This window comes from Octodon degus, unplaced genomic scaffold (genome assembly GCF_000260255.1).
Source record: "Octodon degus isolate 3935 unplaced genomic scaffold, OctDeg1.0 scaffold00004, whole genome shotgun sequence".
Classification (NCBI taxonomy): Eukaryota; Metazoa; Chordata; class Mammalia; order Rodentia; family Octodontidae; genus Octodon; species Octodon degus.
Genome location: NW_004524580.1, coordinates 25930865 through 25946356, shown reverse-complemented (window position 1 = coordinate 25946356; position 15492 = coordinate 25930865).

The following is a 15492-nucleotide window of genomic DNA, read 5'->3' as shown; positions in this document are numbered from 1 at the left end:
CCATTCTTTCTGGGGTGAGATGATATCTCAATGTAGTTTTAATTTGCATTTCACGAATGGCTAGCGATGTGGAGCATTTTTTCATGTATTGGGTATGAAGTCTTATTACTCAAAAGTTTAGTTCAAGCTGCCCATCTTTATTCAATATCTCAAAGCATTTGGTAATTTAGCTTTTCCAGGTAGTTGTTTTTAAAACCTCAAAGGATGCCTTACGAACATATGCCCACACAATATTTTTAAGAATATTAGAACAATGAACTCCACAAACCAGTTCATTCTTTTAGAGGATTTTACTCTCTTCATATGACAAGAGCTAACTATTTTCTGAATCCCCATTATTGACCCCTTTCTTCATAAAATGAGCTGTTATCAACCTGATTTTAAAGGGTAAATTCTGCCAAGAGATGACCTTTCCTTTGAAGTGACGCCTTTTAATACATAAGGTAAGAGAGCAACTGATTTGAAACAATTAAGAAGTTAAGTTTTCTTCATAATGACAGTGTCATCGATGACAGAATGAACTGTTATTTCTTTGCCTTCGATTAGATAGTGAACTGCTCCAGCCAGAACACCTGGGATTCAGTTTCTATTAACTGGTTGGGATGAAGGAGAGTGGTGCAGAGTTTCTTGCTGTGTCAATTCTTTGTATTTTATGGCCATCCCCCGAAATAATGTCCATTAATCCAAGAAAGTAAAGTTAAGCAGAAATTTTTGTGTTCAGATGCTTTCCTCCCTAGGAGCCCATGGTCTATGCTTGGGCAAATTTCTCAAATTGCCATTTTGGGGGATATTTTTGTATAGTAACCAGTTTATCTCAGAGCCAGAGTGGCTCGCACTAAGTGAAATAACTGTCACAGCCATCAGGTGTTGCAATTTAGTCACATCAATGACCACATATAGGTGTGGCTCAAGATGACAAAACAGCAGTGTTTCCTGGGCCCATCCAATGCCATCACTTTCTGTGTGAAAAAAGCAGATCCAGGGATTAAAGGGCCTGTTTAAGGTCACACAGGTACTTTATCAGGATCTTGTGGCATTGTGATTTCTTTATCCTCCACCTGCTCACCACGCTCAGCTGCTAGGATGCAGCTCTGCCAAGCCAGTTTTGTAGTATCCATCCCCTGCCTGGAAACCCTTCTTGGCCCCTACTGTTTCTGCTGTCAGAGCTGAGAGGAGTGAGCCACTGGTGGAAGCCCAGTGCTCTGTCAGGGACCAGCCACCTGCAGGGAGAAGGAAGTGGTCAGCTCTGGAGCAGCTGGAGAAGTCATACGACAGCAAAGCAGAAATCTGGGCTCAGTCCCTACCTTCCTTGGTAGCATCAGCTGTATTAGTTTGAATACATCTCTCTGTCAGTGTGGACCTTGATTTTCTCATCTGCAAAATGAGCAAGTCTGATCTAATGATCCCTTCCTATTTTGACAAGTCCATGGACTGTGGTTTTCTTCAAACCTTCTAAGTTGAGACAACATTTACAGGATACCTTTCTTCTGAGCATTTTCTGCTCTTCCCTTTGAAACATTGAATGAAAATGTAGTTTTCCAGTCTGAATCCTGTAATTTTCCACTGGTGAAGGACAGGCAAGCCAGAGGGCTAATTGAAATCCAACATTACCCTCTACTCAGTGAACTCAGCTCCTACATCTTTCCTCCACTCTATTGTGAATAATCTTTGCTTTCCAGTTTGCCCCTTCCAGGTCTTCTCTGTCTCTCTGTCTCTCTCTCTCCCCCTGTATTTAGTACAGGGTCTACAGGGTCTCACTACACAGATTGGACTTGTAGTGATTCTCCTGTTTTCAGCCTCCCAAGTGCTGGGATTACAGACATACACCACCACGCCCAGTCTCAATCTCTCTCTCAGCGCACCCCGGGGGCAGGGCTGGCACAGGACACTGGGGATCGAACCCCTGTCCCTGCATCTGCCTAAGCAAGCACTTTAATCTTCTGAGCCATCTGGCTGGCCTGCTTTTTCTCTCTTCTAACATTCTCTTCCTTCCACAGATGAATCCTTTATTGCCGCCATCTTTCCATTTCTCTTTTCAGGCTTTCCCTTTCTTCCCTCCATCTTCTTATTTCGTTCGTTCAATATTTCTTTGTTTTCTTATGCTAGTAAGGAAACTGTAGCCACAACCATAAGGCAAGGATTCTCTTGCACTCTGGGAAGGCAATCAGTCAATCAGAAGCATTTCCTTTCAACCCTAAACTCTTCTGGACTGATGTGGAACAGGATAGGAATTTGTAAAAGGGTAGAGAAGGCAATTTTCCCTTAACCAAACTGTTTTATTCATTGAGGGGGAATGACCAGGATAACTTTACAGCAGATCCTCTACTTAGGTACTTGGCAATTTCGCAGGAAATCCCATGTCACTGTTTCCTCATGACTCGTGTCTGACAAATGAAAGAAAGAGCAATCTTACTCCACGACAAGGAAAGCTAGCGACCAAAGCCTAACGCGCGTTGGAGCACTGGCCTCTGGGTAGATGATCAACCAAGCAAAGGCAGCGGCTTCAGGGTCTTCAAACCTCTCCTACTGCCACCTTTCGACCCTTAGCAAGTAGTTGGTCTCTGCTTGGAGAGGTAAAAAAGAAGAGAATGGAGAAACTCAATAAAAGGGAGAAAGAGGCAAGAAAAAAAAAAAACCCAAAAAACAGTAGAATGGGGACAGCAGAAGATGGCAAAAAGTGAGGGGCCTTCACAAGGGAGATTTTATTTGACTGGATATCTGAAAAGTATTCCCAGCATATACACGGGTGAAAACCCAGGATTCAGTGTGGCTGTCCCCGCAGTCCCGAGCTGTTGCTTCCACCCCATGCGGATTCTTCGCCTTGGTTATGGGTTGGGACATTTCATCCATTTCTGACTTTTCCTTCCTGACACCCTGCTTACAGGCAAGTGTTCTTTTCAGTTAACCTTCTCTGTTTTCCCTGGGTGACCTTATGAATTTCCAACAGGAAAAATACAAAATCGCCAATTTGTTTTTTCATTACCCAGCGGATACACACAAAGTGGGGAAGCCTTTTATCTCGCCGCACCGGCAAACCTCCTCATTACTCAGCATCGAACAAACATTTGCTAAGAGTTAATAAATCCAGTGCGTGGCTTCCTTTGTGCAGGGAATGTCCTGCCATCAGGGCAATCTTTCATTAAGGAAAAAGAAATAGAACATACTCATATTTTATTCATGGGCTCAGAATCCCAGAGAAAAAAGTCCTCAAATTTATAGACACATAGAAACTCAAAACAAAAAGGCTCATACTTTAATATTTTAAATACTGTCTTCCGACTTTTGAGTCTCAGTCTTCGTGAGAAAGTGCTGATCTACATGTTCAGTGATCCCAACAGTACCACCATCTCAGTTGGCAGTCTGGGGGCTAACATTGAGCCCAAAGGCTTTCTACCCCATCCCCTGTTAAAGGAGGCTGAGGTTTATTAAAGCATCGCCCTGAATAAGTCAAGCGGGTTATGCATGTTTTGTCATCAATCATGAATACTCTCACAAAGTTATCTAGACTTCCTTTCCCAGCTCTCATCTGGTGAGTTGTCCGGGCAGAAGCTCCATTAAAGACATCAGCATAGCCACTCCAGCAAGTTTTAATTTACCAATGATTCCTATTTCTGCTGGCGTAGAAAGGCTTTGGTGATTTATTGGACCTAAGCAGAACTCTCATCCATTATAGTTTGTCTTAACTTAATCAAAGGTATCTTCTCCCTTCAGAGCAACTCACCTACAAACTATGCGGTCACAATGATAAATGTATCCGCTTGGCTTCTTTTACTGATTACAGTGAATGAAGCATCACAAGCAACTTGATACATTCTGCCCAGGCCAGGGCTGCAGTGGGGCTATGGCTGCAGCAATGCCGCGCAGCGCTGGCTATGTGGGCAGCTAGAAGGTGACTGCATGGGGGTCTTGACTGAGTGACATAATTGATGACTGAGAGTGGAAGGGAAGTCACAGGGACTGTTCAGTTGTTTAAAAGATCAAGAAAGCAAAGCAGTTACCTCATTTATTAAGAGAAACCTTTCATCCCCTTTCCAACAACAGTATGCATTCATACTCCCTTGCACACACACACACACACACACACAGAGACACACACACACACATACACACCATAGATTGCCACCATCTCTGCAGATAGGATGTATGACTTAGAACACCAATATGTCTAGACACTCCCTACATATAACGATTAACGGAAATAATAAAAGGGCATATTTGAAAAAAAATAAGAACAAGAGGAAGCTCAGACATAACCTTTGGTGTAACTAACATATTATCAAAGGAAACAGAACCATGAAATGATCAATTATTTCTGTATATAGCAAAAATGTCTTATTTTTAAATAGCTTATGAGAACTGTTCAGGACAAATCTCTAGATTTTACCCATGAATTTTCTTAATAGGTAATAGTTTGAAAGTGATTATCATGAACTTAAAATATTATCCTGGTAACCAAGGTTTTCTTCTTTAAAAATCTTGAGATGCTCCAAGGAAGTGGTAGTTTTATTTGCTTGCAACCCTTTGGTGTTTCCCAAAGGTCCATGTGCTAAAGGCAAGGTCCTCAGTCTATTGGGAGATGGTGGAAATTTTAAGGAGTGGATCACAGTGAAAAGAAGTTGGGAGTGTACCCTTAAAGGGGCTACTAAGATCCTAGCAATTACTTTTTCTCTTTCTTAGCTTCCTGACTATGAGAATGGCAGCCAGTGCTTCTTTTCCTCATGCCCCCACCATGTTGTACTGTGTTAGCAAACAGTAGGCCCAAATAATCATGAACTGAATCCTCGGGAACTATGAACTAAAATAAATCTTTCTTCCTTGTAAGTTGATTAGCCTATAGTATTCTGTCACTGTGAAGCTGATTAACACAAATAGTTGGTATTCAAAATAGGCTGTTTTGACCAGACCTGAGGATGTGGTTCATAAGCCTTTTGAATCTGTCTCTGAGAAGAATTGGAAAAAGTTTGGAGAAGTGACCTAGGAAAAGCCTGGGATGCTCCAACCAGAGCTTAAGGGGAGATTCTGTTAAGGACTCAGAAGAGCAGAGTGTTGACAGAAATGAGGACAGTGTAAGCGGTGCTTATAAAGTTTCAGAAGAACAGAAAGGCTGTATTGGGAATTGGACTACAGGCCACCCATACACAATTATGGCAATAAAATTGGTTTCCATTTGTCCATGCTCTGAGACTTTGTGGGAGGCTGAGTTTAAACATAATGTACTAGATTTTCTTGCAGAGGCAATACCAAGGTGGCAAAGCAGCCATGGGAATGGTTTTAGCCAAATTTACAGGGTAAATGTGGAACAGAAAGCAAAGTGGAAATATTTGAAAAAATTACAGGTTAGTGAGAAGAGGAGCCTAAGTAAAGGCTAAGAGAATGTGGAGATGAGAGCGTCTTTAAAATAAAACAGGAGTTTTGCATCAGGAAAACAGGAAAGGTGCCTCAAGGACACCTCAAAAGTTGATAAGCCCCCACCTATCAGGCTCAAACATGTGAAGGTATAAAATTAATTCAAAGACTTTCATGTGAAAATAGTCCCCTGTGGTACCTCACTCCTATGAAGCCATATTGAAAGCTGTTTTCCTGGGATTGCTTTCTCCACATTTGGCCTTCAGAGCACTCAGAACCCAGTACTGGTTGGTTCAAACTGGCCCTGGAGGTACTCTTGGGCGGCCCGAGTGAATGGTTATATAAGCTGCAGCCATCAAGAACATAGGGACAAGGCTGCTCAAGGTCTTAGGAGGCCATTTTCTGCTGTAGTGTTTCCTGGATGATGTGGAGACTCATGATCTAATGTTTCCCTCCTGGGCCTCCATCTTTCTTTGGACCAGTTGTTTTTTTCTGAGTCTCTATTCCTTTTGGAATAGGAATGATTATCATGTATCAGGAGAACAGAAAGATCACTGTATCTCGTGATAGTGTAACTTACTCTTTTGATTTTTTACAGACACTCAGAGATGAATTTGCCTTCCATCTCAGAGGTGATTTTGGCTTTAACTTATGAGTAATTCTAGAACAGTTTAAGATTTCAGAGAGTTCTGAAGAAGGTCAAGATGTATTTTCTATGGTGAAATGAATGTGGGCCTTTGTGGTATAGCAGCGCAACAGCGTGGCTTGGCTAAGTGGCCTTAGAGGCCCATGTGCTTCAGCCTTGGTTGCTGCCCTTTAGTGTTGTTGACAGCAAGTGGAGCCTTTAGGAGACAGGGCTAACAGAAGGAAGTGAGGTCACTGAAAGGAGAGATTGGAAGGAGGTGTGCTCTGTGGCCTTCTGGGCTGTCATGAAACAGCAGCTTACACTGATGCTTCTCTACTAGGATGTATTGTTCATCCAGGCCCTAAACAATAGGCCAAAACTCTTGTAGATGGAAACCTCCAAAACTACAAGCTGAAATAAACCTTTTCTCCTCATAAGTTATTCATCACAGGTATTTTATCATAGTGATTAAAAAGATATCTAGCACATAATCCTGACAATTAAACCAGTGTTTGACCTGCTTAAAATATTCATTCTAACAGCAAGTCAGTTTGAGCTCATCAGTGAACTAACCCAATGATCCAGTAACCTTCCAAATACAGAAGGATTGGGGGGCACACCCCAGGTCTACACCATGTATCAAAGTGGAGTGTTTCTGTCATACAGCATTTAGAAGAACACTTGTAAGCGAGCACAAGACATTGTCAATGAAATTGACGGATTAGATTCAGGTCAGAAAAAGATCTCAAACAAATCTGACCAGTTATTTGTTTCTGTAGGTCATATAAGCTGTACCTAATGATTTTAGCATTCTTTATGGAGAAGTCAAAGATACTAAAGAGAAATGTGTAACAGAAACTGTATGAGTCCTATAAATTATTTACAGAATATTTAAACTATTTAGAAAAAGTTTGCTGGATCCAGATTGAGGTGATATTAAGCAGCCAAGTAGTAGAATTTTTTGAGTGATGTGTAATGTAATCAAGGCTGGTTTTTAAAATTTTTGATGCTGTTTGGAATTGCACCTAGGTTCTCATGGTAGGCAAATCCTTTACTTCTGAGTTCATCAATCCCAAGCCTTATCTCTTTACACCAAGAAAGAAAATCAGAAGAGCTGCTCTAACAGACCCAATATAAGATGGTAAGTTAGTGAAGAGAAGCAAGACAATGAACCCACATCTTTTCTAGCAGTATATAAATTCTTAGAGACTAAGAATACATTTACAGATTCTTGATTTTTCCAGGAAAAATCATGATTTTATACATTTTCATTGTTTTGTGAGAGATATTTAGTTTGGCTTCATTTTTGCAGAAGAATTAATAAGGTATAGAAATTAACTGAACATATTATTCCTTTGAATTATGGCATTTATTACTATGACTGTGTCTATCATTCTAATGCATTCCTATAATAGTAATCTATTTCTTTCTGTACACATATACTTTATGTTTTATAACGATGTCTGTATTAGATTTATTTTCAATTTTTGAGTAGCTTTTTGATGTGTGTTTTTTTTTTTTTTTACACTCTATGGCTTTGTGTGATTTTTAATTAAGAAAAACTTCCAGCTATCATTTCTTTCAAATCAGCTGGCCACTTCACTCTTGCCATTTCAATGTACTAGAGGAAGTAGTGAAATTTTTCATTTTGATTTTCATATACATTAAAAGTTATTTCAAATGTTTCACTGCTATATCTCTGAGTGATTTCCCAAATAAGTCTTCCAGTTTACTAATTCTTGTATTGTATGTGTTTACAGATTATTTGCTATAACCTGTCCACTCAGTTTGCCTTTGTCTATTCTATGACCAACGTAATACTTGTACTGACTTTTCTCAATTTCTGCAAGTGGAGCAATGGAAGCTTTACATGTGACGTGTTGAAGTGAACTACTGTGGACCTCTGTCTGCTGGACAGAGACTTCAGAAGCTTGCAGCAGCCCAAGATCAAGGAAACCATTAACTTTGAGGCTGTATATTGACCTGGCAACTGTATGTACCTAGCAGGCATTGCCCAGGAAGCTGAGCTTGCTCAGAATTAATGATATATCATTATTTCAGAAATTTTTCTAAGTCTCTAGAGTGTCTGGTAATTAAGAAGTATAACTGTATTTAAAATGATATAAAACATCATCAGTCTCATGCTAAATCATCTCAGATAACTGATTTATTTGCTGGTGAAATTATCCAGATAATTTTCTCAAAGTGACTAATGTAAGGTTTTTCACATATGCACTCTTATTTCATAAAGCTTTGTAGAAACAGAAAAAAATGACTCAAAGCTCCGCAATACTGTTTTATGAAGCTTTGCTTTTCATTTCCTTCACTACTAATCAATTTATGATTTAAGGAACTTGAATTAGGCCAGTGGTTACTCTAGACCTGCAAATTCCCCACTCAGTCATGTGCCAACAAATATATGTTTAGTCGGTGGGATATCTCCTTGAAATACAATTAGAATTGAACACCCAAAAAAACTCTAGCTGAAGGGGGAAATCATAAAGCCTTTACTAACTTTCTGCCTATCCCTGTCCAAACTTCCAGAAGCCCTTAGACCAAATCACCTTTAGTCCTTTCTAATTTCATTATTTTATTTCTAAGCAAGATTTCCATTTCAAGTGTCTGATTCACTATCATGTCTTATTCCCTACATCTTTGTTTTGGTGGAACTGGGGATTGAACTCAGGCCCTTGAGCTTGCCAGGGAAGCGCTTATTCTACTGAGCCATCTCCCCTGCCCCTCCCTACATCTTTACTATAAAACTGTTGACAGTGATGTGCTTTGGGTTAATAAGGAAAGAAGCAGTATGAAATTTCCCTTTAAGTACATGGTCCAGTTTCTTGTCTTAAAACAAAGTAGCCATGAATCAAATATTTAGAATTAGCATATTTTTATGTGGCTTCCAGTGTGTTAAGGAAAGAGCAGGGTCAGGTGTTCAGCACAAAATAATTATTTGTTTTCAGTGACAAACTGTTCAATGAATTGCTCTGTTGAATTTTATCTCCCAACTCTGGCTGTTGTAATTAGGATATTAGGTTGGGTTTATAGGGTAACCTAATAACAAATCCAGCATTGTGCTTACTACCACGGAAAGAGATAGAGTGCTATAATTCAATTAGAGCCATAACTGACACAAGATGTATAAAAGGGGCTAATAGAACTTATTTGATTCCAGAACTCTGAAGTGTATGCCATCATAACTAAACCGTCCTTTCTATCAAGAAGAAATTAAACTGTTCTATAAGGATTATCCAAAGTTTTATTTTTAGTGATTTTCATTCCTCTAAGCCCTTTCTGTTCTTAGATGAGGCCAAAATTAGCTACCTGAAACATTTTCTATAGAATTTTGTTTGTAAGCCTTCTCTCTTCATTATTTGTAGAACACTATTATTTAAAGTTGAGGTCTTTATTAAGGTGTGAAATTCCAGGTGGGAAGTTATTTCGTTCAACCCTATAATGATGCATCATTGTCTTTCTCCTTCCATCATTTCGATATAGAAGTCAGTTGACATCCTACCATCAGTCCTTTTAATTTAGTGTATCTTTCCATACTTTGGGTACTTTTATCCTATTGTTTTAAATTCCACTAGCCTTTCTCTAATATATTTATGCATAGTTTTTATTATTATTATTATTATTATTATTATTATTATTATTATATTTAAAATGTCTGGAGTTTTAAAATCTGATTTGAAGAGTTTCATCAACTTAAAAATTCTCTATGCCTCAAATCATGATTTCTGCCCCCTTTTTCCTCCTTCTGACACCTCGTTTATATGCATCCTGGATCTTTTTCTCTGTGCTTAATATACTTTATAAATGCCTTCCTCTGTATATTTTTCTTGCTTCAATTTAGACATTTTATACCATCAGCTTACTAATACCACCATTAGTTGTTTCTTACCTGTGTTTAAATCTACTAACTAAGCATATCTAAGCTTTCTGTGCTAGAGTTTTCTCTTATTTTTACAATTTTAGTATTAGCTTTCTACTAAAGGTCTCCGTCTCTCCATTAAGCTTTTAAAATATATTCATTTGAATGAGGTTTCCATCTTACCATTTTCTCTGCGGTGCTTTCTTAGTATTTTTTTCTCATCTTTTCATTATTTTCTTCTGTATTTTGGCATGCATGATAGCAGCATCAAAAGTAGTCATGATATCAGAAAATTTAAGCAGATAACTTAAGATCCTGGATATTTTTTTTTCTAGTTCTATGCTGTCCAGCATAAAATCATCTAAAGATATATGGCTGTTTAAGCTTAAATTAATTTTAATTTAATCAAAAATTATTTCCTCAGTATCTAGACATATCTGAAGTGTTTATTGGCCACATGGGGCTTGTGGCTGCCTCATTAATATTTCCACCATCACAGAAAGTGTCTTTGAACAGCTTTAATCCATAGCATTTCTTTTGGCTTCTGAAAAATCGTTGCTCCAGGATGTGGTTCAGGTAGGAAGAAGCTGGGTTCTACTCTTTGGGAGTAGGTTATTCTAATCCTGATTGTTTTCACTCTCCAGATGAAGTTCTTCTGCATTCCCAGATGAAATCTTGAGTATTTACTACCTTTTATTCTCTGTAACTTTTTGTCTTTGCAGCTTTGTTAGACTATCTTTGGCTTGGATGACTTTTATGATTTCTTGCCTACTACTTCCTGGGTGGTCTAACTTATACAGCATGCAAATGCCTAAGTCAAAAGCAGAAGAGCACAACTGTTGAGTCTCCCTCAAGACATTTCCTTTCTGCTTGTATCTTGGCTAATTAGCATTGTCAGTATCACTCTGATATCACAAATAGAATTTCTTCAATCTGCTTTTTCTTAACAGCCAGCAGGAGACTCTTGTATTCTCTGTAAATTCTTTGCATCAGCTTTGCATCGTTCTGTGAAAGTGTGGATATACCAAAATGCTTTTGTCAGAGTCATGAATGACCTCTCTGTTATCAAATTCAGTGGCCAGCACTCAGTTCTCATCTTGGGGACTTCAGAGAAATATCTGAAATCCTAATGTATGTATTCAATTTTCTATTTGACTTTCTGTTTTGTATTTTTTAGGGAAAAGTCTACAGGGTGTTCAGGGTCTCACTACTAGATCGGACTCATAGTGATCCGCCTGTTTACAGCCTCCCAAGAGCTGGGATTACAGGCGTGCGCCACCACACCCAGTTTCTCCTATTTGACTTTTCCAGTTAAAAATCTAACAGACATAACAGGCACCTGAAATGTAATTCATGTGGTTACAATTTCTTATTTCATTCTTCTGCTTCTCTTTTAAAATTCTCTCTTCTATACATGACGAGTCTACTCAATTTCAAGCACACCGGTGACCAACTTTATAATGATCTTCAGTTCCTCTCCAGTGTCTTCAGCATCTCCTTCAGGAAGCCACCCACGCTCTGCATGACAGTCTTTCCATACCTCTCTCCTCTCACCCTCCTCCAGCCATGATGGTCTTCTTGTTTTTCAAACATCAAATGCAGATTCTCTCATCAGAATTTTACCCTAGTTATTTTATTTGCTTGGATACGCTCTGCTTGGCTATATAAAAACTTTTCTTTTTAAACATTTTGAAAACATTTTTTCAGAATTAAAAGAGAAAAGTTTACAAATGATGCAGAATTTCACTTAATACAGTAATATGAATTTCATAATATTTGTTGTAATCCAGTGCTGTCTTTTTACTCATATTACCAGATATATGCATGTAAAATTTGAAGAAGAAAGAAAAAATGAAAGAAATGTGTAAGAAGTTTAGAAGAGAAAAAGTAAAAGCAACTGAAATAAGTTAAAGCATTAGCTGTTTCTTTCCATAGACTAGCAGAAATCCACAGTATAGTTGTCCAAACCATTCTGCTTACATACATAAGTGAATCTCTTCCCCAATTCTTGCTGAAATGTTACTCCTCACAAAAGCTTTATCTGAGTATGCCAAAAACCTCATCATATTCCTGATTATTGTCTACCCATTTACCTGTTTGTTTTTTCTTCTTTGTGTTTTATGCTTTATATTTTATATTTACATGTGTGTGGCTGTGCATATGTGTGTGAATACATATATATCTATATCTATATCTATATCTATATCTATATCTATCTATCTATATCTATCTGTCTGTCTATCTATATATATATATATATATATATATATATAGAGAGAGAGAGAGAGAGAGAGAGAGACTTTCTATATTCTTTGTAGAATATAAAGTCTATTAGAGAAGAGTTTCGATGCATTTGGTGGATTAGTTAATGGTCAGCTTGTATCACCCAGCTGAAGTGAATCAGCATGGTGATGGTGATGGGTGTGGAAGGCCCACTGGATGATTGTTGCCAACTGCATAAAAACAGAACTGGAGGGAAGAAGATGTGCAGTTGAATTTCATGGAGAAGCTTATTGCACTAGTTTTCCTGGTAAGAACTTAATTGTTCTTATTGGAAGAGGTTGGGTCTTCACTGTGGCTGAGGATGGCTACAGTTCTCTTTGGGGCTCTGATCCCTACCTTGAATGTCATTTCCTGGCTCCATGCTAGAACAGACTCTTCATCCAGCTGGCACAGATTTTCTAGCTTCCTTGGGGCCTTCCTGTTGCAGATCCCTGATACAGACTTGTACGAGAGATTGTCATGGACTCTGGGCTTCCAGTAGGACTCATGGAGGACATTGCTACAGGCTCTATGTTTTCAGATGGACTCAGGTAGAACATTGCCATGGGATCCAGACCTTCAGCTGGATTCTTTGAGTCTCTATTGTGTGCACAGATCTCTTCTGTGTTTGACTCTTTGGGTAAATATTAAATAATTTATAAATAATGCGTCCTGTATTAATTCTACTCCCTTGAAAACCCTGGATAAAATACTTCATTATTGTTATATCTTAGTTCCAGCCACATTAGTGTGTAAATAAAAGTGTATCCTCATCATACAGTTTGAGAATGGAGAAGGAGGAAGTTGTGTGATTTAATGTCAAATACAGTTACTAAACTGTATTGGTAGCCAGACTCCAGAATCTATGCTTAGCTCTTCACTGCAGTCTCTTATAATGGAGGAAACTTTAACTAATAGCCTGGGCCATACAGATCTACAGAACCTCTTTTTCCAACAGGAATTGAGCCAAAACACAAACGAGGGAGGGAGAGAGAGAGAGACAGAGAGAGAGAGAGAGAGAGAGAGAGAGAGAGAGAGAGAATCATTTGTCATGTCCCAAACAAACTTAAGTCCTATTTGTTTTCTAAAAAAGATGAAGATGTAAGGCAAAACATCCTCCTTAGTTGCAGCAAGACTGAAGTCCCTTTGTCATCATTAGTATTTTTAATGTCAAGATAAAATAAAAAAATAGACAAAAGAGAAGAAAGAGGAAGTGGAAAAGGAAGGAGAGGTGAAAGGACAAAGTGAGGGAGGAAGAGAAAGCTGGACAGGAGGAAGAGACAAAGAAAAGTAGCTTCAAGCAACTTCAAATTTTACTTTTTTAATATTGCAGCAAAATATTACCAGAACAAAAAATGCATAAATATCCTTTACATTGATTGTGATTCAGCCTAAGGAGAGGTTGTAAAACAAGTTGTGAACTGTCATTAGAAGCCAACTCTCTCTCTCTCTCTCTCTCTCTCTCTCTCTCTCTCTCTCTCTCTCTCTCTCCTCTCTTTCTCTCCCTCTCCATTTTGTCATTGTTATTGGTACTGAGAATCAAGCTCAGGGCATTGCACTTGCCAGGCAGGTGTTTGCCCCTAAGCTATGTCCTGGCTCCTCAAAGGTCCATTTAGTAGGACAGATAGAAGAAAGCCAAGGGAAGCTGGAGCCCCAGTTAAACATGAAAGGAGCTATGTGGTAAGATCTTTTCCAGAAAAATTCTGGTAGAAATCAGATAAATAGTGAGTTTAAGGCCAGTCTAAACTACATACTAAGACCCTGTCTCATAAAAATTCAAAAAAAAAGAAAGAAAGAAAGAAAGAAAGAAAGAAAGAAAGAAGAAAGAAAGAAAAGAAAAGAAAGAACAGAGAGAAGTTCATAGAACCTGTGTTCCAGTTTTTAAACCATTATAAAGGGGTTGACTCCCATAGACCTATGATGAAAGAAGTTTAGTAATAGAAGCTGGCAGACTACTCAGATTGGATTTTTAATATTAAAGCTTAAATAATTACATAAAATGATGCAAAATCTTACTAGGAAGGAAAGCTTCAGGCCTATGTTTTTCATGTGGCCTAATTACTAACTGTTTGGTCTAAGTGAGATGCAGAGGAGTTAGTTTCTGAGGACATATATTTTATGTAAGGAAAGTAATCCATCAATAACATAATTTATTTACATGTGAAGCTAATATCTGCTTCTCTGTAATTTTCTCAAATGGCACCATGTTTTTGTCGCACAGCTTCAGGAGTAAATTGTGTCTATTTTTCCAAATATCAATTCTTCAGGTATTTAGAGACAGGTTTCATATTTTCTCTGTCTTCTACTATTAGGCTTCAACATTGACACTAGCTCAACTCCAAGCCCATATTCCTTCCTTTGCTAGATATTTGGATCACTAATCGCTCTCAGGTTCAATGCAACTCCTTGGGCCAACTCTTACCCCAACTTTCCTACCTGCCAAGCCATTATCCATGACTATCACAGTCACGTAGAACATAAACTGACACATTTTCGTGGCCATTAAGTAAGATACATATTCCTTAAGCCAGTATCCTAGGCAATCCATGCTATGATGTGGACCACATGACATGTCTTGCCCTAGCTATCTTTATCAACAACAGGAGCAGTTGAAAGGTACATCTCAATCTCTATGTTGTATAAAACACACCCTTTAGCACTAGGTTGTCTTGCATGGCAGCCACCAACCACATGTGGCTACCGAAATGACACTCACCCAAATTAAAATGTCATAAATGTGAAACATACACTGACTCTTGAAGACTTAGTATGCAAAAGGGATGTATTATGTCTCATTAGTTTTATATTGATTGTGGAATGAGAATATTTGGATATATTAGCTTAAATTAAAACTTAAAATTACTTTGTATCTGTGTATTCAAAGTGGTTGGGATAGATATATAGTTGCATTCTCTTAATGAATAGAATGATTTTTTCTAATGGTGTTTGTAAGTAGGATCACAAGTCTGCATCTTGTACAGCAATTAACCACTAAGAAGAATATATGCAGTGTATTATTTGTTGAAACTGTACTTTCGATTTGATTTGAAACTGTCTCATTGCTATATGTTTATCAATAAAACTTTGAAAAGAAAAAAAAATAAAATAAAACTTAAAATTACTCTTAACCAAATCTTTTTTTTCTTTTTTATAGTTTTTAAAATGAGTCTTAGCTTTGTACAGTGGCAGTACCATAGCCAATGAGGTTTATCCAAGATGCAATTATTGCAAAAATAAACAAAGAAAGGAAGGAAGGAAGGAAGGAAGGAAGGAAGGAAGGAAGGAAGGGAGAAAAAGAAAGAGAAAACAGGTATTATGTATGCATAGATAATTATATATAGAAATTAAGAGAATGCTGCTTAGGCAGAGAGTAGAGGTTGGGACC